Raw genomic sequence first — 10,951 nt, forward strand, 5'->3', positions numbered from 1 at the left:
ATTCAGTGGCAACAATGGGTTTATATAGGGAATGAATGGTTGGTTGGTTTGACTGTGGGAAGTTCGCGTTCAAAGTTGAACAGCGCTAAGCATTATTTGACTGAGACCCGGAGTGAGAGTCATTATACCCATCGAATTTGTATAATATACGATATACATATATATATATATATATATAGTGACGTGTAGATGGAGAAAAAGTTGAGAGGAAGAGGCAGACTATATTCAGTAAGCATTACTCATTAATTATGGATGAACAATCAATTAATTAATAAATAAGTAAACCACTCATTATCTAACAAGGTGAATCTTTTTAAATTAAATGGTTGTGACATTTCAAAATCTCACATGGTATCCAAGCACAAATTCGATACGCCCTGGACGCGTTTGTCTCCATTTAATTAGATTTCATGCAATGGGCTTTCAAAACTTTTCCAGCTCATGCGTGAGGAGGAGCATTGATTAATTAATAAATAAACCACGTTTTATCTAACAAGATTAATCTTCGAAATTAAACAATTGTGTCATTTCAAAATTTCACAATAATAGTTAATCAAAATGTTATGAGTGAGAATGAGTGGGACCATTGTGGATCTAATTTACTACACTTACACGCATTCTGAATCGAAGGTACTCAACCACTTGACTGAGTAACACTAAGTTAATATTTGCCCGTGGCTTAATGGTTGTGTGCGGTTCAAATCCCATTCGAGTTAGGCGAGAGTATTCACGTGAATCACTTAAAACATATACCAATGATTTATTTTTAACATACTCCGGAAGGTAACGATAATCTGGACACCATCTAACTGCATGCCAAAATGTCGAATTATCTATATCCAAAATACCATGTTCGAATATGTATGTATGTACATATGCATATGTTACCTCGCCTCTGATCGGGTTGAATTATAGCTAGTGTCATCAAGATATGACGTAACAGTCGCTTATTCTTTACCCGCTTATTGTTCACCATACGAGCGAAGCTGTGGACATTTTAATTATTGTTGCCACATTCCTCAATAGCAAATTGAGTTTCAAAGTCTGCAAAGCATTAATTAGAATCGTTCAACTTCTTAAGGTATGATGGTGAGAGGATCAGTCCTGAATAATTTTTCACGGGCTAGTCTAAGCAACCGGTATATGTACATATGAATGCGACATAGGATTATTTACCATGGCCTCCAATAAGGTGCTAAGGATATATATAGATATATATATGTATAGTGACGACATATATATGAAGGGAAACATCTTCTAGGACAATAAGCAAACCTTAAAAATATTATAGCGGAGAACTTTACTTATAGTGAAAGGGTTTGAAATGTGATGAAAGCATCTTGTAGTAATACCCAGTTAATGTCCCAATGAAATTAGTGTCAATCATTAAAATGAGGATCCATATGATCTCATGGGAGAAGAATTAAACCCTATGGCAGGCGTTAGATTTATACATATATATATATATATATATATATATATATGTATGCGGCAGTAGATATCAATCAACTTATTGGGGCCATTATTTCTATATAAGTTTATTGGAATAAAATTAAATACAATGGAATAGAGAGAAAGAAACTTGAAAATGTTTCTTTTTTACCAGTAATTTGAGAGTGCTAATGCGAATTTTAGCCGCCCAGGTTAGTCTTTAGACATGATCAGGGTATGTGTGTTTCTAATAAAAAAAAGATCCCTTTATAATATTCTGAAAATTTCTTCAGGGATCATAGTATATAGTACGATGGAGCACTAGCAAAGTTTGAATAAATAGATGAATATGTTTTGTACTATGCGCTTGTGGAACCAAAATTAATTTATATAATCAAGAATTTTATCGGCTTGTTTGCATAGTCTACTAATTCCATTGGCTCTTCATCTCCGTATCATTGCATGCATATCCTTATTTACGGGAAGCTAGCTCTTCACGTATCTTAATCATTTTTTGGCATAAGTTATTCGTTCCAAGTATGATTTTATATAATTAATTAGTCTTTGCTCACCGAAAAAAAAAAAGTCTTCCTTCATGTCACAGTGATTCAAACTATCCATAGTTTTACTTTATCGCACTTCCATTAGATGAAAGAAAATTTTGCTATAGAATGAGAAGAACATTACTTTATTATACCAGCTTTAGATCGGCGTGCCACCACATGAATTCCATTTTTCCAAAGGATGACGAAGGAAAGGATTGAGACTTTGACTGGAAATAGACTGGTAGTTTTTACTGGTAGATATATATATTTATGTGTATATATATATATATATATACATACTTTTTCAATAATAAGCAGGCCAAGTAGCCTTGCCAGGAAATGCATTAATTGGTCTAATTTGTACCACACCATACCACGACCATCCTATAGCTGCAAAAACGTTTACTTTTTATTTTTCTTCTATTTTGGGACGAATCATTCAGGTGGTGTCCGGGTCATCTTGTACGCATTTCAACTAATTTACCTCCTTAGACGAATCAAAATCAGGCCATTTATGCTAGGAATTGTGTGTTTAATTTTAAAGTTAAGTAGAGTTGAGTTTTGATTTTAATTGGGTTATAATGATTGTGTTGTTGAATTATGAAAAAAAGTAATGAATAGTTGAGAGAAAGTAATGATTGGTGTTATTGAATTTTATAAAAAGTGATGAATAGTTGAGATAAAGTAATGATTAGTTGAGAAAAAGTAATGATTGTGTTGTTGAATTGACGATAAGTTAAGTTAAGTGAAGTTGAGTTAAAACTAAAGTTAAAATCGGTTTGTGGAACCAAACAAGGCGTCGAGTTCGTCTGGAGTGTGGAATATAGGAAAAAAGTATGCTATAGGACAAATTTTTACTTTTGTGTCAATTTTATCACAACCTTTTAAAATTACACTACATAGAACTTCATTTAGAATGTAGTATCAATTATAGCATGACGTCAAATTTTCCGTGAAAATTAAACGGAATGCTAATGTTGCGTACTCATGGATGAATAGTGGGCCAAACTCTTGCCACATTCAAAATAGCCAATCTTCCAACCCGTCTGGTACCCATTTACCCACTCAACTCCATCACCATCGATACTCGAATCCAATTCCCGACTCTTCACGCATCTTTCACATCACTGCAACCCCTAATTTCTCTTCAGTTCAGCACTTTGCCATTTCTCCCCCTCTCTTCACCTACGAGCTCGCCAATCTCTCTCTATTCACATTTCTCCATTTTTCGTTCTCATAGAAGAAAATGAATTAAGATTTGCATTTCATTTGACAGGTATGAGCTTCCCTAATTTTCTTTTTAGCAATTTTTCATCATTTGTTCCCTATATCTGCAATAAGTTCAATATGTGATTTTTTTCATTTTATTAATAGTGTCGTTATTTTCAGAAAGAATAGTTCTGTATGTGAAGAGACGAGAATGGGATTTGAGTATTGATGGTGTGTGGATCCGGTGGTAAAAGGGCAACAGGCAGGTCGGGATATGGGTTATCTGCGTGTGGCAAGAGTTTAGGTCCACTATTCATCCACATGTACCCCACATCAACCTTCTATTAAATTTTTACAGAAAATTTAACATCAGACCATAATTGATACTACACCATAAATGTTATGTTATATAATGTAACTTTACAATATTATGATAAAACTGATACAAAAGTAGAAGATTGTACTATGACATATATTTTTTCAGTGGAATATATATCCCACACACAACCACTAATCCAAATCTTCAGCTATTAAAATAATTTATTAAAAAAAAAGTTTACTTTATAGAGTCGGATTTCAGCGGGCCTACAAATATCTGAAGGGAAAAGCACTTGTTGGTGTCTGCTTTGGGATCGACTGCAGGATAGGATCATAGCACGTGGGAAACGCTTACATGTAAATCCCTGTTTCGGGTTGGTTTCCAGTGAACTTATATCATTCTCGATCAGTTTCTTATTTAACTCCTCTCATTCGAATCATGAATCTCTCATAACTTAAACGAGAATATATAAAATAAAAGGAGAAAGAAACACTTATATAGATTATCATGAATATTTTAAACCTATTGATTGAGAATAATTATGTTCCATCGTGGATTAGTATTGAAGACGAGGACTTGCACATATATTTCTGTTTAGACTTATGTATGCTAGCTAAATGCGAGCCCATGGAAATAACAAGTCAGAATATGATTGTAATTGTACTATAAGCAATTTCGAAGCAAATTGTCCCTGAATTGACATCTTTGTCGAACCTTGCTGAATTATGGGACCTTCTTTTTAGACATAAAGAACATACGAGGAAATCTTCTCAATAATTTTGGGAGCTATCTGTTTTCTTAATTAGTTCATGTCATCAGAAAATAGAATTATGGCTTATCTACGGGACCGAAACTATCACAAAAGCATTTAGCGTTGGTGCACAATATGACATTCTAAGACTATATACCATTTGAAAATTTTTTAAATACCATGATCGTTGGTCCTAAAAGTGCTTACAACTTAATTAGACGACTGGTATAACTCTTACGTAGTGTTTGATTATAACTTAATTGAATAAGTATTTATAAAACTTAAAATTTAGTTACTAGTTCCATGGGAAAATAAATAAGAGGGAATGAGAAAGATGAAAGATAATGACCTCCTCTACTTGATTATTGAGTAAAAAATTACTCATATGTTTGGTATTAGAGTTGAGTTGAGTTGAATTTTGATTTTAATTGATTTGTAATGATTGTGTTGTTGAATTATGAGAAAAAGTGTGAAAAAGTAATGAATAGTTGAGAGAATTTAGTATTAAAAATTGAATTGAATGGTTAAAAAAAATTTAAAAGAAAAAAGTAATAATTGTGTTGTTGAATTGAAAATAAGTGGAGTTGAGTTGAGTTGAGTTAAAAAAATTACTAAATCCAAACACACTAAATAAAAAATTTTAACTTAATGAAATAAGTCATTTTTCACTTATCGATGCTTTATTTCCTTCACAAAACATTTTTTCATCCTTATCATTCATTCTCTCTTCATATGCATTTCTTTCTTTAATTAATTAAGTGCGTAATTCTTAAAAACTTAATTTATCAAACACCCGCTTAGTACTTAATCTCTTCAAGAATTCATGAGCTCTTTTCATGAACCAATATATAAGAGAACCTTCGATTATTTTCACAAACCATCGATAATTCCAATGCTCCCAACTGGCAAGTCATTTCACCAATTGTATATAATAGTTACCGTTTCTATGACATGCCACCTTATATCCAAAAAATTCAATACACTGATCAATCACTAGAAAGACTTCATTCACATGAACTCGCAATAAATTGGTCGAAAATCACGTTTTCTGATGAATTTTTCAAAGGAAGCATTTTCTAAGGAAGTTCCTTAGAAAAAAAATCGCCCTCAGAAGTTTTTACAATTGATTTTCGAGAAAAAAAAATTCTCTTGAAAATTCAAATTTCTAAGGAACTTTCCTTAGTAAAACTCCCTCAAATATTTTTATTATTTTATTTCGGGTAAATTTCACCATATAACACGATATTTTAAAATTTTTCACCACATATCCAATATCGTATTAATTTTATCAAATTGCACGATATTTTGAAATTTTTCATGATATAGCACGGCATCAATTTTCTATCAATTCCTTAACGGAGAGCTGACGTGGCCGACATTGCAAACCCACCTTGCATAGCTGGACCTTTTGTGCGCCCCGAAACATTTCACAGTATAGCATAAAATTTTAAAAATTTTCACAATATAGTACACATAGTATTAATTTTTCATAATATAGCACAAAATTTTAAAATTTTTCACAATGTATAGTATTAAGGGTGAGCCCACAACTTCGGCCACTATAGCTCTCTGTTAAGAAATTGACAAAAATTGACGTCGTGCTATGCCATGAAAAATTTTCAAAATATAATGCAATTTGGTAAAATTAATACAATATGTATTATGTTTTTAAAATATCTTGTTGTATGATGAAATTACCCTTTCATTTTATATTGAAAAAGAAAACTATTTCGGGCCAGCCCAATCGACCCTCTACAGAATCCCTGCATCTTACCATCGAAGCTATTTGTATTACTTGTCATTTTCTACATTTTATTTTATTTGTTATATATCTAGAAATTTTGTTTTAAAATTAATACTTATTTTTATTTTGATAATCTTGTAAATACTTCCGACCAACCTTTTTTATTTTCTTAAAGGGTTTATTTCAAGAAAACCTATGTCGTACTCTATTTCTTAAGAATAGCAAAAAAATAAAAATAAATGACGTTGTAAAAGTCAAAGCAAGTATTTTCAAAATTGTTTAACTTATAGCCAATTGTTTGTTTTTCATTAAGTTTTTATTTTAATCAATAAATCTTCCATTTTCCATCCATTTTTCCACAAAATTTTCATTAATTTATTTTAAAAACTTAAAATATAATATTAGGAAAATAAAAGTACTAAAAAGGAAAAACTACACAATAATGGCGGAGCAAGTAGAGGCTAATGAGAGCATGAAGTTGAGGGCATCACAACCTTTTTAAGGCAGTGGTAGACGGCTTTGGGCTCGATTCCACCAAGATTTTATCCTCTCTCTATTTGTTGAAACAAATTACGAAATCAAGATGTGGTGGCAGGCAAGAGCCCTCCAAGCCCCTAAACTTCTCTTCGAGCGTCTTATTATTTTATTTTTTACAATTTTCTCAATCTTGTGCTTTCTAAAATTATTTTTTATTGTTCTATAATTAAAAAATTATTCTACTAGCGAAAAAGTTAATAGAAGTTAAAGGTGGCTATAAACAAAACAATTTCGAAAGTACGTGTTTTATTTTCAAACAACTTTTGCTTTCGGTCATATTTAGGAAAGAGTAAAGTAGAGGTTTTATTTTTCTAAATTTATCTTTAAAAATTATTTTTCAGAAACCTATATTTATAGAACAATTTAGTCTCTGAAATCTATATATAGTAAAATTGCCCAGTAAATGAATTAATGCCCCTACTGGATGCTGATTAAGTTGTAAACAAGAACAAAGGGAATGCCTATTAAATGCATATGCAAGGAGATTATGAAGAATTTTTGGAAGATTATATAAGTATTAGGCCATTAAACCCGTGCGTAGCACAATTTTTATAAAAAAAAATTATTATGAAATATTAGATATTAAAACAATTTAGTCATATAGATTTATAGTTTATATTAATTTATAGAAAAAAGAAAAATTGTTCTTATACTATATAAACTTTAATACTACAAATTTCCATTCTCATGCTAGATAATATTAATTAAAGCTCGTAAGCAAATAATCCATGTAAGATACTGAATAGACATTATCTCAATTATCAATTCAATTTATAATAAAATAATTATAAAATCCAAAAAATAAATTCCTAGCTAGTTCCTTATTAATGAAGGATTAATAATTATAGAGTCTATAAAATTTTAATATTAAGTATTCGCAATTATCTTTTTCTCACTCATATTTGTCTATTAAGTTTTGTAAAATGACTAATCAATAAAATTAAAATTAATTAGTTAAGTAAAGTTTAATAATTCTTAATGTCTTTAAAATTATGTATATATATTTACTAATAAATTAGCAATTGCTTATAAAATAATAATAAGTTATTAGAATTCTTCTTTAATATTTTTAATATATATTCTTTAATTACAATAATAAATAATATTATTCAATTTCTATATAACATACTAATTGATAAGACATTCATGATTACACCCAATTTAAAAGGGTGGGACACAACTTTATATATATATATATATATATATATATATATGTGGGTGTGTGTGTATTGTTGCTTTCAAGAGATCAGTTGATTTGGTACATGGAGTTTTCTCGCATCCAATGCCTGGGAGGAAGTTAGACCCAAGAAAAGCTCAGGTCTCCGGACATTTGGTTCCCAAGTAATGTACTAAGAGCTTCCTTTGCATTCTGGTTGGCACTTCTAGATCGACTAAGCATGAAAAATACATTGATTGCTCTCTTTTTTATGAATAAAATACACTGATTGTTAGGGTTTTCATGTGAATGCTATGGAATGTGAGCTCTGTTGTAAAAATATGAAGACCAATGACCATTTATTTTTGTCTTGTTTGATCATTCGAGCTATTTGGTTAAGCTTGATAAGTACAGTTGGAATTCAAAATCATATTACAGGCTGGTCTTCTAAGATTTCCTCTGCTGGAAATTTGAAAAGAAGTCATTCAATGTTGTTATACTCAAGCCCTCGTGTTCAAGTATATTTATCATGTTTGGCGATATGGGTCCGAGAATATGGGTCAATGAACGAGGGTCCAAATCCCAAAAGCCCATAACAACATGCTATTATATATAAATATACAAGTATATCTACACGCTTGCCCAATAGAATGGGGGAGGCGGGAACAGTTAAGGAGAAACACATTCAATCCTAAAAGAGGCACGAACACCCCAACAGTAAAAAATCGATTGGGGAGACCCTTACAAAAAAGATAAGAATATCACAGAAGAAATCGAGTCGAACTAGACCCCATATGATCATATACATTTGATTGGCGCCATTTGTGAGAATTCTTTTAGGATTCCTGAAACATCGAATGAAAGGTCATGGCTCGAACAAGGAGAGAGACCTGAAAGTCCGTGAAAGAAACTCGGTCCGAATCCAACCATGGGAATGATCAACCCTGGCCTCCATTACCTCTGACAGGAGGTAAAACTTCCGATCCCAACAGGATTCTGGAAGCCCTTCTATAGAGGTTCAAACAGCGGTTCAACTTTCTATACAACAACAGGTGACTCCGTTGGTTAAGAAATCTCAGAAATATATGCAACCCCACATGAGCTTGGCATTAGATCGAGAAGAAAGAAACGTCATTTCAGAAAGTGCACAAGATAATGAGAGAGCGGTGCAAAATGATCGGTTGGTGGATCTCCCTCTCGAGCAAAAGAGAGGGGGAAACTACTTCCTTGTAAATCGAAGGAATCAGCGACAAGTACCAGATTATGCTAGTCGTCCAACAGCCATTATACAGAGGCAAACATCAGCCTCTGCAGCCTTATCCTTTGATGATGTGCAACGCTTGATTGTAGACCAGCTATCGAAGACGATGAAAGCAATCGAGCCTTGACAGATGGGGTTCGTGCCCCTTGAAGACAATGAATCTCTTTTTGCATCCAATATTCTGGAAGTAACTCTTCCACCATAATTTGTGGTGCCCGAAGTCACCCAGTAGCATGATGGGAAATAGGATCCTGGCAACCACTTCAGGAAACACGAGTGACGAATTGCAGTGCCTCTTATTCCCGGCTACTTGCCCTCGGGATCTATTTGCAACTTCAAGCAGTCACGTGATAAATTCATGGAATGATTTGTGAGTATTTTTTGCGTCAAACATGATGTTTTAGAACTATTAGCCATGGAACAAGATGAAAAAATAAAATGCTTCGTGAATGGTATAATCAATTTTTGGACGTTTTGGCTAGAATAGAGAGGGTTTCCTAGCAAAGCAAATGTTAGCTTTCCAGCAGCACTCGGGAATGAAGACCGCGTTAAAAATTTGATCATCACTCCCCCACTGGACTTCGCAGAAATAACCACAAGAGCACGACGGTATATTGCTGCTGAGGGAACTTTGGCCCCCGGAACAAAGGACAAGCGGAGAAGGATGAGGCAAAAGAAGACCTGCATAATGAAGTGAAATAGCAAGATGATGATGGTGAACGCTCGCCAAATATTCTTAGGAAGTCCCCTCTCACCTATTCGCATGAAGGTCAGTGTTAACTGTTAACGCATGGCTTGGTTACCGTTCAAGGTGTTGTTTTCTTTTGGTTGCAAGTGTCATTCGTTGATGAATTCTCGTTTCATTACCTTGCGAGAATCGTTCCCTGAGATCATCCTAGAGAATTTTGGCATTCTTTGCCCCAGCCACAGAGTTCTGTAGCTCTTCATCTAAATGATTGAAAATCCAGGAAACGAGTATTGAGTTGCACGTTATCCATTGTTCGTAGTAAGGCTCTCCCTCTGCTGGTTGCTGTACTCTGCCTTCAATAAAGCCGAGTTTGTTCTTAGCCTGTAACGCAGTCTGCATTGCTTGTGACCAGGTGTTATAATTTCTGCCATTAAGCTTGCAAGAAATTAATTGAGTCCTAGGGCCATCTGAGGAAGAAAGGATATATGCTGCTGGCATATTTGTATCTTTCGACATTTCTGCAATTCAATACTGACGCTCAGTTCAAAAGAGACTGGCAAGGAGGAGAAGGAGTGTGGTGACTCTCTGACAGGAGGAAGGAATTGGTGACGCTCAGTTCAAAAAAACTGGCAAGGTGAAGCTCGATCGGGAACAGGCCGGCAATGAAGGAACTGATGATTACTGCTCTGATACCATGTAAAAGAAAGTGATATTGAGCTGGAAAGCTTGAATTCTCATTCATTCTGAACGGGTATGTATACAATTATTCTAGCTGATAATAAAGGAAAATGTTATCTACTTCTATACTAAGTTTATCCTTTGTATGGTACTTAAAGATATATGCATAAAAGTAGAGACAAGATAATAGGAAGAAATTCTTTCCATAATAGTTAACTGTTAAGGCATGGCTTGGTTACCGTTCAAGGTGTTGTTTTCTTTTGGTTGCAAATGTCGTTCGTTGTCTTTGGCTATGATGGTTAGAACGTCTTGGTGAATGTAATAAGGTAAACTATATCGTGTTAAGTTTCAACAATCATCTGAACAAAGCTATTTGGGCGAGTTCTCTCATACATAATAAAAGCTTAAAGATAAAGCATGCTTTTCTTACCAAATAAATCTATAGGATGGGGACTTCATAGGGAAGCATTAATTTAGCTCAGGCATAAGTAACACAGCACATGTGAAATTACATCATTATAAAGACCCCTCATTATGGATAATCTCCAAAATTAGCTAGTTAAAGACCTCTTATCAAAGGGCGATCTCTATAATTTGATCATACAAGACCTCTCATTGGATTTAATCTCTAT

Source organism: Punica granatum, chromosome 2 (assembly GCF_007655135.1).
Source record: "Punica granatum isolate Tunisia-2019 chromosome 2, ASM765513v2, whole genome shotgun sequence".
In the NCBI taxonomy this organism is placed as follows: Eukaryota; Viridiplantae; Streptophyta; class Magnoliopsida; order Myrtales; family Lythraceae; genus Punica; species Punica granatum.